Genomic DNA, 18,872 nt, shown 5'->3' on the forward strand with positions numbered 1-18,872 from the left:
CAATAGTCCTTTCTGCAAAACATATTGGTGGTGTACTATAAACCTATGAAGAACCATATGAAGACATGCCGAGGGTCTGAAGGCACAAACCCAGTAACACTGGAGGTCTGTATGGGTTGAAAGGAGTCAAAACTTACATAATCTCATTCATTTTGCTTATTGAATCATGCCCAGACAATATCTCTTGGATGCTTGTTTTCTTGTCATACCTGTGAACACTGTCTTACAGCTACAAATGCTTTTGATCTTTTGATGATCATAGGGTTTGGGGTGGTCGTTGTTTTTGTTTGTTTGTTTGTTTTAGAAAAGCAACTTACAATAGCCCTATGTTCTGGTTATTTAATCAAGTATTGGACTGACAGTAAGGTGTTTAAAATCATACATTTCACAAATCATTTGAGCTTCTAACAATCTGATTGTGATCCAGTGTCACTCAGTACTGCAGCTCCTATGCTCTAGCAGTGCTATTTCTGGATAGCAGGTGTAACAGTTAAGAATGAATGTATATTTTCCAATAACTATTTGATCCAAAACTCCTGTGACTACCACTGCAGGTTGTTTGTATCTGAAGTTTCTTATTTCATGTTCCTTGGTCTTCTCTGTTTTATAAGATGAGTAGAATGTTGGTTTTGGTATAATAAGTGCCCTAATGTATCTTCTTCACCAGGGCCAGTCTGACTACCTTGAACCCATGTTGACTGACATGGTAGGTATGTGAAAGTCTTTCTTCTTATATTTTTATAGTGTGTCAGGAGCTGTATGAGTAATTGCACTTTTGAAATTACTAGAGATATTAGTCAGTTCTGTAGTTTCTTCCATTTTCTGTTTTGTATCCTGTTTAATCAATTTAATTTGTCATTAAGATTCTTATTGCCAGCATTTCCTAGATGTCTCTATGACAGGACAATTGAATTCTGTCCACATAAATTCTGTTGACAGCTTCCTTGTACTAGTAAAGACATCTTGGAATCAATCTTCAACATTTCATTGCCTATCTACATGAATGGTCCCAGAAGTAGATTTAATATTTGACATGATTTTGACCCACTGTAAGCAATGAATTTCCTTCAAAAAATTACGGATATCGACATTTTAAGCTTAGCTTCACCTTTGCATCTTTCACATAATCTGCAGGGGGAAAAATACTCATCAGGTGAGATGAAGGTTTCCTGTGTATTTTGGGGCAAATACTGTAATGAAACTTCAGCTATCACATTGACTTGTAGTATCTGGTTTACAATTACCCAGAGCTCAGTTCTCCTGAATATATTAAGAACGTACTTCTATCTTGACAATTTCTCGTGAATGTTTTTCTGATTGTACACTGTATGCTGTTTGTATGCTATGTTGGGTGCGTTTTTTTCACCTCTTTCAGTACTCTTCCTTGTGCTTTTGCAAAATTGTTTTAATCTCTGCCAACTATGGCCCTGCTTCCAAGGCAGAAAACTGCTCAAATCTGTTAAATACCATGTTATATGTACTTTTTTCCTGCAAACATAGTTTGTCTGCATTATGAAGACTCTATGGAAGGGGTAATGAATTTTCTTTGCCTCTGTGTATTACTATGTATCTTTGTATTTCCATCTAACTGCAGTTAACATTTTCTTGCCTTCCTACCCAAACTTGTAATATGAAACATTCTGGCAGTTGTTTTCTTAGTCTCTGATGGCGGTTATGATCTGAACATAAATTAGGGTTTCAGAAGCCCTCTATATATATATATCTGTCATTAGTTGATCTAAATGCTGATATAAATAGCTGTAAAGTTTTTCTCCCTCTCAAAATCACATACAAAATAGTATATATCAAGTTTAATTTGTTCTTCATGTCTCCATAACAGCCTGAAAACTGTGTTAAAAGTTTTAACTTGAGTCAGGAAGAAATAAGAAGGAGCAAATAAGACACTGAGCTTCCAAACAAGGCAGTGTGAGAAACTTTTTTTAGAAAATCAGGGTGGGGGGTGGGGGGGGTAGGGAAGTTGTTTGTTTTATTAAGCTTATAATGTTAAAATAAGCACATGGTTCTTTGCTTACTAAGAGATAACATGATCCCACAAAAAACAGCAATAAGTGTTTTCATAAATCAGCCATTTATGTTAAAAAGGTGTTACAGGACAACACTTTTGACAAGATCCATTTCTGCTGGGTGAAGCTATCAGGTTGTTTTTACTGATTGAACAGACACATCATGATACAATAAATCTGTGAACAACAGCATGGCAATGACTGACCCTAGAAGTATCTGTATGGAAACACATAATGTATTTTTACATTATTAATTCGATTTGGGAAGAGCATACAGCATGACACCAGGTGGATCAGGAATCCTTTCTCAGCATTTATCTGGAAATATAACTGGGTGGAATTTCTTGTGATAGGAGAGAGCAGGGAAAAGTGATGTATACATTTCAAAAACAAGATCATAAGCTGTCAGGCAACGATAGCAGTATCCAATATTGATATATGCATCTCACATGGGGAGGTGATAAATGAGACAGCCCTGTGACAAATTGCATAGGCATGTAATAAATAAGTTTAGCACATAATTCTGCAATTTATCAGACACCTTTTGCCATTACCTGCCCACTAATCCATCTCTCAGGGATTTATTTTCACAATCCAGATTCCTCAGCAGCTTGAAACACCCTACTTCATTTAAACTTCAGTGTGCCAAAAAAACCTTGTCTCCTGTTCTCCCTACAGTAACTCTACTAGAAGTACATAATGAACAAATCTCAGCTGTTGAAGATTAACAGCTTTGATAGACATGAAGATGTCCCCACAATTCTAACATAAAGGAATTCACAGCACAGGAAACCGGCTACTGAAAATCGTAGTTTTCCCCCCAGTTCACAATGGACCATATAACTCTTTCTTCTATTAAAATCTGTTACATATATTTTTGAAACGATTTTACATTTCTAGGTGTTTTTCTTTCCTAGTGCAGTTAGTCATGCACTGCTTCAGGTGTATTTTTGTAGATTTAAGAATAAGTGCAATAATTTACTTCTGAAGAAATGGATGAATTTCTTTTGCTTGCTAAATTAAACTCCCCAAGTTTATTAGCACCTCTTCCCGTCCCAGTAAGTCTGAAACACCAGCTGTTTCTATTAATAAAATATACTTCAGTGTTTCGTGCCTGCTTTCTTTTCACTGAGGAATTGCTTCTGGAAAAGCTCAAAGCCACAAGCCTGTATAGATTGCTGATTTCAAATATGTTACCTCACAGTTATTACAGATTAATGTCATTTAACAAAGAAGCACACATTCAAATTATTTTTTTTTCCCTTTGAAAGCGATGTGATTTTGTGGATATAACCTCTTTGTCACAAAATTGTAGGCCTTTTTCGAGGTGAGATTTTTGAGCTTTTTCTTTAGGTTTTATGAAATTTCTCAAAGTATGGCTACATTTTATTTTTTTCTATTTTAAATTTCTGCATTTTATCCAGAGATTTTTCTTCCCCCATTTTCTTTGAAGATTCCCAAGAAGTCTGTCATGGTGCCACACCTGGACAAACAACAATTCTCTACTGGCTCTTTTTTCCTCCTAAATGATATTGTGAAAATTGACTTAATTTTAGAAATATGTGCCTGTCTGTATGAGAGACATAAAAATGAAATTTACATCATTTTTCCAGCTGTTAAAATTGTTTTGCCCAAAAAGGTTTAAAAAAAAAAAAAAACAAACCAAAACAAAAAGAAGCACATAGGACTTGAAAGTTCCTATGGTTTTGGACATTATTGTCTTGATTTCCTAAGCTAGAGATATACAGATAGTTATTTGAAGTCACTTAAAAATGTTTTATATTTGCTTTGTAGCCCTGTATGTTCGGATAAGTGGAATTCTACTATTTTGATTTTAGGCAAAAAATATCTTAAAGGACAAAGTTAATTAAAGCATGTGAACAAAAATAAATTTGGCTAAAGCTATCTGTATTAGCTTCCTTCACTGTTTTAGATTTTGTGAATTCTAGCCAAATTTATATTGATTTGTGTATTCTGAAATTCTCTAACTATATATTAAGGAAGTAGGTTTTATGTTTGTTCACATTTTTCTCTATCTGGACAAATGTGGTAATGGCAAGATTTGTGCAGGAACTTGTTATGTCCTTGCAATATCATTTACAAATGAGAATAGCTTTTAATTTACTTAGTTTGCTGTTTTAGAAACCAGTTAACGCTTGATTTTATGGGCAGCCATGAGTTGCATTTCTGGATAACCAGCAGTAGCTTCTCAGAAACTGTGTGTGTCCACATGTTTTATCTTCATAAAACAAAAAATTGCAATAATGTATGTAAAGTAAACAGTTCTAAATTGCTTATCCTTAAAGAAATTTAAACAAGCAGACTTTAAATCTCACAGTTCAATGTATGTTTGATTTTTTTTTTTTTCTTCTGTAGTAAGTACTGTGTGTTACTGCATGCTTAAAGATGTACTGTGTCCAAATGATGGCCCATCACTGCAATTGTGATGTAACTCTATCTCCTGTTTGGCAGTAATTATAATATACAGGCATTCAGCCAGCACTGTGTTAAAAGGTCACGAAATGCAGGAAGTTTTAGTATGGGACAGGGAAGGAATTAATTAGATGTATCCACGAGTGACTTAATCCTGATGTTTTTGCAATCCATAGACAAGCTAAAGCTTGGCATGATTCTTGGCATACTGATCCTCTTGTTTCAGGTTTGGCTAGGGTGCTGTACTGTAGGCATTTTTTATTCATAGTGGTACCATGATAGCTTGTTCTGGCCATATATAAACTCAATAGAAGAAGGTGTGGTTTGAAATAACTCTTTCAGACTTCGTTGTTTGGTTTTTTTTTGAAGGGTGCTTATGTCATTCCTTTTAATTCATATTGTTTAGGATCAATATCCTAAATGCAGTTATTAATAACTTCCGTGAGAGGTAAGCTCCAACTTACTTTTGAAACTCTGCCTGTAGGGATTCAAAGTCTGTATTGCTCATAATTCATGAGATTTAGCTGTTGTAGTGACATTCTCTTTTTAAAGGCTGTTGTACCTTCCTAGAGGTGTGTGCTCCATATGAACTGCAGACCGAGTCTATATGAACAGCCTGGGAGTGCTGGCTGCTCTCCTACCTCACACATGAATTTTCTACTTTGAGATCAATGTGTGGGAGAGGTAAAATGGATTTCATTGCAATATAGTGTAGAAAACACATGAGTTGTGTACTCAGATAGGGAACACAGCTACACTGTTGTGCCCCTGGTTTAGCTTAGTTGAAAGACCAAGTGAGTTGCCTCACTTTTAGAAGGAGTATTAGTATAGGATCAGAAAATCAAGCATAATCCTCTTGTGTCCTAGGCTGCAGTAACTGTTATACTGCTCTCCTTCTGTGTATTGTTGGTTGTAGATTATGAAAGCTTTATGTGTCCCAGGATGCAGCTTGGGCTTCTGTCTGTTTCTTAAGATTATGTACATATCTGAGCTGGTTTATATGTTGAGGGAAAATTTAAATAATAAGAAACATGATCTTGAAAACAACTTACAGATTTCTGTTAGTGCTACTTGTGAGGAAGGGAAGTAATGTCTTTTTCTTACAGTGCCATTTATCAGTGAGCTCAGTGGCTCAGAGCAATTTTGTGCTCTTCTCATATCCCAGGTGTCCTCATATAGATTTTCACTTCTGCTAGCAGGATGAAACCCTGAAACGCAACCTGATGCTTTGTATCGATGAGCTGCTATATATTGACTGCATAGGTATTTGTTGTTACAGCACAGGGGTAAATAGAAAGTTATGTCCTACAAAGCAATCTTTAAACTCTTTTTTTTTTTTTTTTTCCAATATCCTATGAGGAGAAGTTAAAACTTTTTGATTAGGAACATTTTGTTATTGATCAAGAATCTGTCTCAACAGACTAAGCTTTAACCATAGATCTCACTGAGTACTTGTGATTCCCGAGGACACTCACCAGTACTATAGAGAATTTTCTTCCACACTCTGAAACCATTAGCTAAGTTAAAAGGAGAATGAACTTCAGCAGCTGGTTCTATATTAAATAAAATAATTTGTGTGGAGAAGAAAATATGGAGGGTATCTATATTCAGACCCATCAAATTTTAATATTTGTAGTGATCAATAAGACTTTATTACTGGCATTCCAAAAGATATCAGAGACATCAGAACTTGTTGCTTTGTATTTATGTCATGGAAGATGGCAACAGGATGTTGTAGGGTTTTAGTGAGATTTCAGAAATCAATAATTTGTCATGTACTTTTATTAGCTTTTCTGTTGTTTGCAGATACTGGAAGGGGCATGACTTTGATGGGAATGAAATGTGTTCAGTTTTTTTAGCTGCTGTGAACATGAGGTACATTGAGAGAAAAACAAAGCAATGCCTTCTCGGATTTTACTCTTCTCTTTGAATTACCCTTATTTAAAGTGGCACAGAAAGAATATTAAATGTAGATCATAGAATCAGAGAATCACAGAATGTAAGGAATTGGAAGGGACCTCAAAAGATCATCTAGTCCAATCCCCCTGCCGATGCAGGAACACCTAGATGAGGCTACACAGGAATGTGTCCAAGCAGGTTTTGAATGTCTCCAGAGAAGGAGACTTCGCAACCTCCCTGGCCAGCCTGTTCCAGTGTTCTGTTACCCTCACTGAGAAGAAGTTTCTTCTCAAATTCAAGTGGAACCTCTTGTGTTCCCATTTGAAGCCATTACTCCTTGTCTTACCACTGGTTGTCACCGAGAAGAACCTGACTTTATCCTCATGACATTGACCCTTTATATATTTGTAAACATTAATGAGGTCACCCCTCAGTTTCCTCTTCTCCAAGCTAAAGAGACCCAGCTCCCTCAGCCTTTCCTCATAAGGGAGATGCTCCACACCCTTCATCATCTTTGTTGCCCTGTGCTGGACTCTCTCCAGCAGTTCCCTGTCCTTCTTAACTGAGGGGCCCAGAACTGGATAAAATATTTCATATGTGGTCTCACCAGGGCAGAGTAGAGGGGAAGGAGAACCTCTCTCGACCTACTAACCATCCCCCTTCTAATACACCCCAGGATGCCATTGGCCTTCTTGGCCACAAAGGCACAGTGCTGGCTCATGGTCATGCTGTCCACCAGGATCCCCAGGTCCCTTTCCCTACACTGCTCTCTAACAGGTTGTTCCCCAACCTATACTTGAACCTGGGGTTGTTCCTACCCAGATGTAAGACTCTACACTTTCCCTTGTTATATTTCATTAAATTTTTCCCTGCCCAACTTTCCAGCCTGTCCAGGTCTCACTGGATGGCACCACAAACCTCTGGTGTGTCAGCCACTCCTCCCAGCTTGGTGTCATCAGCAAACTTGCTGATAGTACACTCTATTCCCTCATCCAAGTCACTGATGAATATATCGAGTAATACTGGCCCCAGTACTGACCCTCGAGGAACTCCACTTGATACAGGTCTCCAACTAGACCCTGCCCCGTTGACCACGATGCTCTGGCTACTTTCCTTCAGCCAGTTTGTAGTCCACCTCACTACCCGATCATCCAAATCACACTTCCTCAGTTTAGCTATGAGGATGATGTTTCCTTCCTTTTTTTTTTGTTGTTATTTCTATTGGGCTGGTCAGGTTTCACCAATAGCAGTGGACTTGTGATGGAGGAAAAAAGAAACAAAAATTATTTAAAGTGAGATAACTTTCACTTGTACATTTCATAGGCATGCAATCCCAAACTAAAGATCTTACTTTGAGCATTTTCATTAAAATTTTATGTAGATGTATTTATAACAAATCTTATTATTGCTGTTTCATCTAAAAAAGTAGTTCACCTGATTCACTGAATAATATGTGAACATCTGTAGTCTACAATTCATGCAATTTTTCTGATTTGGATTTTGGAGCATAAATTTTCATATATTATTTATTTCCTAGCTTCTGAACTAATTAATATCCATGGAGGATTTGGATCTTTATGCAAAAATATTTTAACCCTAGTAAATTTTTTCTGTGTTGCCATCTTTTGCATTTGCTCTATCATATGCCTTTAAAATTAAGTGAAAAAGTGATGAATACCATTAATTTTTAAAAGTTTAAAATGAACTTGTTCAGATACTGAAATGTACCAAAATATGAAGGGATATTTTTGAGATGTTATTCCATTTCATTTTTAATATCCCCTTGGCTTTATGTTTAATTTGTTATGTATATTTTAAATCAAATAGATAAAGATGTTAATACCGTATTTTATGTTTTCTTGTTTTGTTGGTAGTACTGTAAGAGATATGAAGGGAATAATTCTGATGCATTCTGAAAGTAACTAAAGGTAATGAAGAGTTCTGTAAAATACAAATCAATGTCTGAGCCCTTACCCATTTAAGTGTTATTTGTATGCAGTACATTTTGTTAACACTGTGTTCATAATAACATAAAGAAATCTCATTTTGCTGCCAGGGACTGTGGAATCAGATTTAGCATTTATTTAAGCTACAATTCACTTTTATGACTTGGGGGAAAATAATGCATCTGTTCCTGAATACATATTTGGGGGTGGGGGTACTGAAGCAGATCATTCAGTTCATTTCTGAAGATGAATCATCTGCTTAGCTCTATAAAATGGTAATTTTTCCTGTCCAGTAGCATGTGTAGAGGTACCATTTGTAGTGGAGGACAGAATAGGATGATAGCTTGTGAAAGAACATACTGGCATGCCCTTTCTTTTCCTACTAGTGAAACAGCTCTTTGTAGATGACATTAGTGTGGTACTGAAGGCTTTCTTTGGGAGATGTAGTCACTGTGGTATCCTTTTTTAAACTTTTTAAACTACTCATGGAGTCAAGTGGTATTGGCTCAGTCACTCTCACTCCACATGCATAACTAGAAAGAATTATTTTCACAAAAGCAGAGACTGATGGCAGCATGTGCTGCTAGAAAGTTGTGAAGATGAGCCTGGCAGTGAGATAAAAGGATCATGCCCTTCTGAAAGTGAAACTGACCTTTATTGGGTATTAGCACATCCATTTGAAAAATGACATTAAGAATAGTTTAGATGAGAAATCAAGTGATTTTAAGCAAAATATTTGTATTGTGAAAATGCGAGTTAATTGGAATAAAAGAGTACATGACAAGTTTTGCTGAAATTTTAATCTTGCTAGCTGGTGTTGGAGAAAGCAAAAGCACAGTCTACACAAGATGTCCCAGCACGCTGTCCAGCTGAATCTTAAAAGTGTCCAATGTTGAGGAATCCACCACTTCCCTGGGGAGATTCTTCCAATGGTTGATTGTTCTCATTTTGAAAAATATGATCTCTTATCTCATAAGAGAGAAGTGTGTTCCTTAGCAAGACTAACTTAAAAGTGAAATTAGATAGCTTAGGCTGTTGCTATCAAATTTTTGTTTGTTTAAGGGAGGACATACCACAACCTCACTGAAAAACCTTTCCTAGTATTTGACCAACCTTAACAGGAAAAGTTTTATCATCTAATAAAGTTTTCCTCTGCTACAGCTTTTGAACATTGCTTCTTTTTTGTGATACACCTCTAAGAAAAATCTGGCTTGGTCCTGTGTAATTACCTGTTATGCATCTGAAGACAGTGATAGGATCTCTTCCTTAGCCTTCTTTCCGTGGTTGAACAAACTCAGCTCTCATTCTTTTACCTCAGGTCCTCCAGTCCCCTTACCATGTTGCTAGCCTTTTGTTCTAGTCACCCTGTTTTTTCAATCTTTTTATTTATTGATTGATTGATTTTATTACTGTGGAGCCTAAAACTGAGCATGGTACTCAAGATATGGTCCTGTAATGTCAAACAGATGGCAAGAGTCACTTCCTTTGACCTACTGGCTACACTTGCACTGATGCATCCCCGTATGTAGGTGAACGCCACTTGAAATCACTGTATTTCTGCAACCACGTACCGCCCATGAACGAAACTCTTACCACTTGAAAGGGTAGGGCATAGATATAGAGCTTCGAATGCTTACCACTAGATGCCTCTCCAGCACACAAACAGACCCTAACTTCAGTCATTCGCAAGATGGGGACCCCACAACTGCTTTGAAATTGAGTCCATCTCTTTGAAATACTCTGCATTTCATGCCTGCAAGATTTCTAAAAACTTCTGTATTATTTAACTTTAAAGTTCTTAATTCAAAGTAGTACATTGTGCTCACCTTACTTCAGGCACATGACCATATTTCAGGATAGTCCTACTTTCATTCCTTCAGTGATTTCTGTTCCATAGAAGTGATGCCTTCTGCCCCATTGCTGTTGTACCAGTGTGAGAAGAAGAACTGTGCTTCCTGTTGTGTCTGCAAACAACCACATACTTAGAGCTGGGAAATATCACATTTGCATGAGAAGAAATGAAGAACTGACACCTGCTACGTCTGAGGATGGCAGAGCATTAAAAAGCATTGAGTTTTATATTTGCATGGGCTTGTAGGAAAGAAGTAGAAGACATTAATTATAAAGTTGCTGGACTCCCTTGCATGAATGTAAGTCTGTATGCAACATGAAGTAAGACCTATTTATGGACAACTGTTATTACTTCTAAAGGAAAACAAATGCATTTTTAAGTGAGAATACTTGTGGATGTAGCTGATAATACCCATCAGGTACAAATAGACTCACATAGTATTTTCTTGTGGTAACATTTTTGTACTGCCAGGAATATAATGAATATTATATAACTTTTTACGAGTTATATAACATCTCAGATTTATAAAAGTCAATCATTGATGTTTTGACAAGCTAAACACATGAATCTTTGACTACAGAGGAGATCATAGTGTGAAAAAAATAAGCATGATATTTCTAATAGTGGCTGGATTATAATGTTAGTTCTGAGATCAAGCTTCAGTACATGCTGTAAAACAACACCCAGGGATTATCCTAATTGGTACAGAGAGAGATTGTTCCAAACCTGACAGAAAAAAGCTGCTTTTTAATCCTTTTGCTTAGTCTGTTCTTTAAGAATGTTGATGGGGTGGATGCAGAAAGAAAGCATGGAAACCATGTAAAAAATCCCTATATGTGGAATAAATAATATAATAATGTGTCTGTTTCACTGAAGGGCTGTTTCTTTTCTTCTTTTCCTCCCAAAATCTAAAAAAAAAAGAATTTACAAGTTGCCTTTCAAGTTTGCAATCATCTTCTACTTACAAAGAAATTCAGTTTTATTTTCACTCTGACTTATTCAGGAAACACTGATGTCAGACAGATACTGTTCGCACTATTTACTTAAGGCATGAAAATATTTGTAGTAATCTAGTCTCCAGAATTATGGATATTGGTTTTAAACACAACTAGTTCCTTTAAGCAATATTATATATACTAGCTTTCTGAAGCGGGAGAGGTACTGATTGATATCTTCATTGATCTCATATATTGATCCGTTGTTCTAGCTACTCTATAATATGAAATTCACAGTATAATTAGTGACTTTAGTAAAGTATCAGCACATTTAGATTACTAAATTTAATTGAGCAAATAACTAGTGAATTTAAAAAACTGGTAATCTGGTAATCAGCAGATACAACAAACAACTGATCTTGTGACACCTTTGTTTAGCATTTGTATGGTTGTAAGTAAGCAAAAGATTTTCAATGTTGCATCTGCTCAGCTGCGCAGTTTTGATGAATTCTGTGAACACCTATAGGCCCTATTGACTTCCATGATTACTGAAAAGTAAAAGCGGAGAAAAGCAGCTAGTCCTTGAAATCAAGAGGGGTGAAAAGGTGGCACATAAACACATTGTTTATAGATAAGAAACAAAGATTTCTGCATATCCCTTGTGTGGGCTGCAGTCAGTTTGCTCAAGTAGAAAAGTGTGCAATATCTTAATGTAATATTTTCCATATGATAGTTTGTACCCCTTTGCTACAATACAAGAAATACTATGCTTGAAAATATGCTGGCTCCTGAAGGCAAAGCTGCAGAGAAACATCAGCACTGTAGGAAGTCCTCACCTGCTTAGGAAGGGTTTATAGTAATGCAGCTCACTTCAGAAGGAAGGGAGTGAAAATAGCTTGGAGTATGTTTTATTAGGCAACAACAGAAGGTCATTGAATTTTTATGGTTATCTTTGTACTTTCTTAAACAAGGTTTTCTCTCAGCTAGTGTAGAAGATGAGTTTATATTCTGTAACAGTGTCGTGTTTTTTTCCCCTGCATTTTTGTTGCCATGAATGTTATTTATTTGTTTGTTTGTGTCATTTGTTTAGAAAAAACTGGTTATCCGGTTGTTTGTTTTGATTTTGAATGTCATGGACTTGAAATTAAGAACTTCATCTCTAAAGATGCCAGTAGACAACAGGACTTTCTGTGATGCAGACAAGCTCTACAGAGTCGATTACTTTTAAAAACATAATCACTGAAGACAGGTGTTTTACTTTGGGTACAGGTATTTGGATGATGCTTTGACATGAGGCGTCTGGATTTTTACGAGCAGGAGCTCTAGCTAGTCTTAAGGAACAGTACTGTGAGGACACAGACATCTGCATTGTTAATGTGAGTGATGTTTTATTGTGGCACTATTAGGCAAGTTGTAATAGTGCTGCAAACCTAGTAAGGCATGACAAGAAAAGCTGTAATTGTAATAAGTCACATTCCCACGCTGCCCAAGGCAGAGCAGCTCTTTATCAGACTAGTATTTTCCATTGCTTCAGAATATTGTCTTGCTCCACAGAGATTATAAGTTAGGTACCGAAAAAACACAAGTTTAGGATTAGACTTCTATATCCCTGCCTTGAAGTTCATTGTTGTATCTTTGTCATCTCCTGCCTCGATGAATGAAAAGTATTCCTCCCTAGATCACCACCAGTATTACACTGTGTACAGACTGTTTTGTCTATTTTCTGTTAGCTTTTCCTTGGCCCTAAATGGAAAAAAAATTCCATGCCTTAGAAGTCTGAAACACGTGAGATTCCTGCAATATTTTTAATGCATGTACTCTTTTAGCATAATGAAAACAACTTAGTCTAACCTAAACATGTGTGTAAAATCTGCATTTCTGTCTGTTATAACCCCAAAAGCACCAAATTGTATTTGTTAGAAAAGCCATCTAGCCCATTCGTCTGCCCCAAAATATGAACAGCTATACATAAAAATATTTGTCAGGTGATTGTTTTACCCATTTGAAAAATTATTTATCATATAATTGCTTGAAATTATGCATGGGTCTCTTTGGAGTTGTTTTCATTTCTGACAGCACATCTGGAAGGTCTTATTTTTTCATTTAATCGCTTCTTTTTCTATCATTAAATGCAAATTTGAATGTCCTTTAATGAAGAATAGTCAGAGGAGGAAGTGTTGCTTGTTTTCTTTACAAAAAGATCTACTGAGGAAAATGACATAGTTCAAATATTCTGAAAAAGAAGAAATGGTGTGTGAATATGAGGAAATCTCTCTGTAAAATGCTAACAATTTACCTCAGTTTCATAACAATTTTTATGATTCTTAGCTTTAAATTTGGGCAATTTAGTCAACCAGTCTTTCAAAAGTTGTTTCAGTCATATTCTACTGGGGTTTTTTTGTGTTTAAACCAAGGAAACTCATACTTTTTTTTTTTTTTTTTTTTTTTTAATTATGTCTTAGCCACTTGGCAAAACCAGTTTTAATATTTCCTTAATTTAAGCACATTCTTCTGCCTTAGTCTTTTTAATTTCAATGTGGGGAAAAGGGGGAAAAGCCCTTTATGCTGTGCCATCTCTCTCAGCTTTGAAGCACTGCCAGACTTAAGCTTCAAAGCTGTTTCAAGTCTTCAGCTTTGTCACAAAAACATAATGTACAAAGCTTTTAGCAATCCACGTAACAGTTTTTTTTTTTTTTTTTAAGTATGCCTTTATTGATGAAGAAAGGTTAACTCTGGTGATTCTAGGAATTATCTCTGTAAGTATAAACTTCTCTTCAATATTTGGTTTATATTTTAGTCATTACTGTTGACTGGAAAATGTTTCATCATTGAATTACAAAAAGGTTATGATGTTATATCCTGAAAATTATTTTTAACTTGTAGTTTTCTGTTTGACTAGTATTCAGTTTCTAAGCATCTGAAAGTGATTTTGAAGAAAAATTCTCAATAGATTCCCTAAAAGCTTTGTGATGTTGATCCAAAATTCTAAGAAATTTCCCTGGCATTTTTATAGGCCTAACTATTGTTTTATACTTAGATGCATGTGTATATAAACAGATCACATGCATCAGGTTAAAAAGATTAAAATTAATTTTTCTAAGCATATTAATAAGGTTAATACATGCATGTAGATAGTTGAAAAGCAATCAGTTCATCCTTACTGGCATGGGAATCCTTTATGAAAGGAAAATTTCATGTTCACATAACTAAGCTCTACAAATAGCAATAAACAGCAGGAACTGACTGAGCTCTGAATAACTTACGCTGTATACCCAGGTGGCATAACCTGTAGTTTGACTACAGTTTGGCTTTGTTAAGTCTTTCCTAGTAAAAAAGTCCAACTTGGTCTTGAGCACAGATGCACTTTCAACACTTAAACCAAAAGTAAATATGATAGTCTGTGGTCTGACTTGGTCAGAAAGAGAGCTGTGAATGAAGAAAAAATATGATTCTTGATTATGAGCTTTATGGTTCTTTATTGTGTTGTTTGGTTGTCTTATTAGAAGTGGGATCTATAATTTTTTTCTATTTTTTTTATTTATTGTGGGGAGTACCAGAGGGCTACAGGTGGACACAGTGCCTGAGGGGACTTACTAGGTCATCAGACACTTTCCAACTTCAATTTGGTGTTAATTATTTACAGAGGAGTAGAGTGGGTTCTGGAGAGTACAAATTTGGTCTTTTCTGTTATTCTTGCAATACAATCAAAGTAGCAGGATGTTTGCTGCATTAGAATTTACAAACAGTTGTTACTTAAAACAGTATCATTTTATTTAAAAATACATAACCTGTGTTCCATGGGCAGTAGACTAGCACTTCATTTAGCATGGGGATTTCCCCCAGCTGAGACAACAATAAAACCACGATCTAATCTAAAATACGTCTGACTAGACCTGAGTAAGTAATTTTCATCTTGACTATTTTGCGTTGTTTCATTTCTAAGCATCTTTACTATAGCTCTTCTTAAAATAGGATATTTTCAGTTTTTTCCAGAAACCTATGCAAAATTGTTTCCTTACTCATCATGATATCAGTTCTTTCTTCTGTATGAGAATGTTACAGTCTCCAAAAATGTGGTTATCTATATTCTGGGTGCACACCATCTGTGTTACGGTCATTAAAAATATACCATTAGTAAATGGCAAGAATACTGTCCATGAAGAGCAAGTCAGAAGGTAAAAGGAAACCAAATGATCTATTGTATTTGAAGAAGCAGTAAAAGCATTTTATTTTGGTGTGTGAAGGGGGAAACAGTTTTGGTGCCTCTGTAAAGTTTTGCATCTTCATAAAGCTTCTTAGAATGGAGAATAAATTATTTGTTGCTGGTGTTCTAACATGAGGTTCCTGCAAAACTTATTAGTGATCTCCTCACTTACTCAGCCCTCATGAGGCTGCACTTCGAATTCTGTGTTCAGTTTTGTGCCCCTCACTACAGGAAAGACGTTGAGGTGCTGGAGAAAGTTCAGAGAAGGGAAACAAAGCTGGTGAGGGATCCGGAGCACAAGTCTGATGAAGAGCGGTTGAGGGATCTGGGGTTGTTTGGCTTGGAGAAAAGAAGGCTGAGAGGAGACCTTATCACGCTCTACAACTACCTGAAAAAAGGTTGTAGAATGGAGGGTGTTGTTCTCTTCTCCCAAGTAACAAGTGGTAGGACAAGAGGAAATGTCGCCAGCTTGCTCCAGGGGAGTTTTAAATTGGATAATAGGAAAAAATTCTTCATTGAAAAGGTTGGCAGGCATTGGAAAAGGCTGCCCGGGGAAGTGGTTGTGTCACCATTCTCAGAGGTGTTTGAAAGACCTAAAGATGGGGCTCTTAGGGATATGATTTGGGGGTGGACTTGGCAGTGTCGGGTTGGCACTTGGATGTGATGATCCTGGAGGCATTTTACAATCAAAACAATTCTGTGATTCTACTTCTATTTCTTAAAATTAAGGTGATCTGTCTTGTGGCTTTTTAAGCAACATAATGAAAAATAGAAAGTAACAAGAACTGCATCTTCTAGGGTGATACGGTATCAAATATGGAAGTCTTACACCTCTTATGGTACTTGAAATAAACTGTACTGGTCAGGTCCATAACACTGTTTTCTTTACCACTGACTTAATGCATTCTGGCTTACTGCAGTGGATCTGCTAACACCAAGGGAATGAATGCTACAAAAAAAATTCACAAAGTCGAGCACTGTCTGCTGAATGCCAAATGACCTTCTGTGCATGATTAATTGGACAGACCATTGGGAAAGTCAATGGATAATTTGCATTTTGCAACTGCACCTGAGTTCTAGTGTGTATTGAAAACAGTTATGTACAAGTTAAAACACACACTAAGTAGTCATTGTTCTTAGCGGCTTTGAACTAATTGAACCCAAATTTAAGAATTAAAACAAGTCTCTCATAAAATGGAAAAAAATGTGCAATTCAAATGCTGGTTAGGTTTTTTTTTTCCCTCCCTTTTTTTTTTTTTTTTTTCCACGTACATTAAGGTGTAAAATATTACTGGTTTTATCTTAACAAACTTGTGAAGAACATTACAAATTTCTAACTAATTCCTGAAATTTTGTTTGTAAACACAGGTGCCAAAGAAAGGTATATAGAAATCTTTGTGACCAAATAAAGTTAGAACAAGCTCTGCCAAAGTAACAATAAACATCATTGCAAATCTGGTGAAACTAAATAACTGTCTAAATTGGGTGGTAAAGAAAATAATGCAGAACGCTTTTAGATCTATTAGCAGCTAATGGAAAAATCAAAAAACAACCTCAGTCTATGTGCCTGATGTGGCAGGAATTAGTAAAACATGCTGACTATCGGATCAGCATAAAATAGAAAGGACTGCTTAATAGAAAGCAGTAAAATCTGAGAAGTGACCTAAATAAATCAATTGCCAACTATTTCAATGAAACAGGCTTAGCTGAAGACTTGGGACAGAGGTGTGTCAAACTGTTTTCTGGAGTTATACCTGCCTTCCACAAGCTAGCCACTATTTACAAAAGCAAAGCACTTCTACTTGCTTTAAACTTCAGAAATACCATCTAGATCTAATTTTTATTTATCCAGACTATTGTTTAACTGGGAGAGTGCAAATTAGATAAAAATGTCACTTTTGAATGAAGGCTGATTACAGCGAAGTGCTAGTTGTTCTGATACTCGGAGATAATGGAAATAATGCTCAATAGTAATAGCAAATCATTAAAAGTAGGTAGATAATAATGTCTACCTTTTATTTTTCATTGTTAATGTTTTGTTTGCTGCAATTACCTTTAATACAACATTTGTATTTAAAAACAAAATTTCATTTGAACTAAAAAAACCTCACTGCCTGTATTTTCATATTTATCTCTGAACAGATAAATTTGTCAAAAATAGGTCTTGTGTATGATAAAATCCATTTTAGATGCGTCATGCTTTTTAATGAAGAGGAGCAAAAGCAATTTTCACCATTCATAGTGTATTCAGAGGAAACTATTAATTCAAAGCACAGTTAGGCATGTAAACACAGTGACAGACCTGTGAGACTACCTTGACTTTTCACCTTTCTTAGAGAACAAATTTTGAAATATAGTAATTTTCTTCTGCATACAATTATTTGCTCAACTGTAATAAAACACATGATAGAATATGTGTCTCCCTCACTCATCTGGTGGGAGAAGCTGTTTGGAAGGGCTCTTCATACTTCAGCCCTATGCTGTTTGTATAATGAGTGGGACCAGTCTCAAAATAATTGCATACAGCTAATGAACAAGACATATATCTATTTACTTCAGCTCTGCCGCTTCTGTGGACCCAGCTGTCTTCCTTTATCTTCATATTTTTTTACTTAATGTGAAACTCTGTGAGAAGTGTGACACTTCATATAGGATGCATGACAACGTTAAACCTAATGCTGACACTTTAAGTCCTTGTTGCCCAAGAGCTACTAATTTAATTAGAGCCTGCTATGCTGGAATTAGTAGAGAAATAAAATACCCCTTCAGAGAAATTTCTCTGAAGAAGATTAAGAGAACAAGTGGAAAAAAAAAGAAAATTACATCCACAAGACTGTTTCTCTCCACTGACTACAAAAGGAGTGTAGGATGACTGGTGAAGTCAGACATGTCTAACTGTAGACATCTAATGTTAGCTGAGATGATTTCCCCTTTGTAATTAGATGATTAACCTTTGGTTTCCCTGTTGGATAGTAAATGAAGCTGCAATTTAGATGCTTACGAGTTTTCCTGTTTCTTTCTCAATAAAACATTTAAACTGTAAGGAATATGAAAAATACTTGAGTTCACCAGGGCACCTATTTTACTTTTAAATGAGTTGTCTTCTTAAACAATCAAGTTTTATTGTTGATGACTGCTGTATTAACTTTTTATAGGGTTGCATTTTCATGATTTCTATCTCAATTTTTGTAACTTATAAAGATCTCAACTGGACTTTCTTGAAAAATTCAGTCAATATTTTCAGTGATCTTTACCCTTCTGTTTGAGGTCACTGAAGAGTAAAATGAGAGAGAGAAAAAAGGCCATTATTGTATTTGTATTCTACATATATTTATTTCTTCCATATGTCCCTGATTTTCCCCACCAGAAATGAGATCTACCTGCATGATATTTAATTAAAAATAAGTTTCAAAATCACATTTGTGGCAGTTAGCAGAACTCTGGTTTTATACTTACGTGTCAAAAAAAATCACAAAAGAAACTGTTATGCCCTTATCCAATTGCAGAATTGAATAACATGTTCTGCAGCTCGTCATTATTGTTCCACCTTATATTTAAGTTACAGTGCTAAAAAAAATA

At 35.8% G+C, this 18,872-nt stretch overlaps 1 long non-coding RNA gene across 1 annotated transcript in view; it reads right to left on the bottom strand.

Moving 5' to 3' along the window:
* Positions 1–18,518, bottom strand: part of LOC135578559 (uncharacterized) — a 34,069-nt gene extending 15,551 nt beyond the window's left edge. The window contains exon 1 of the long non-coding RNA XR_010470336.1: positions 10,129–18,518. This is a non-coding gene — a long non-coding RNA (uncharacterized LOC135578559). The remainder of the gene's footprint in view (positions 1–10,128) is intronic.
* Positions 18,519–18,872: the final 354 nt, after the last annotated feature.

The sequence above is a fragment of the Columba livia genome, chromosome 2 (assembly GCF_036013475.1).
Source record: "Columba livia isolate bColLiv1 breed racing homer chromosome 2, bColLiv1.pat.W.v2, whole genome shotgun sequence".
In the NCBI taxonomy this organism is placed as follows: domain Eukaryota; kingdom Metazoa; phylum Chordata; class Aves; order Columbiformes; family Columbidae; genus Columba; species Columba livia.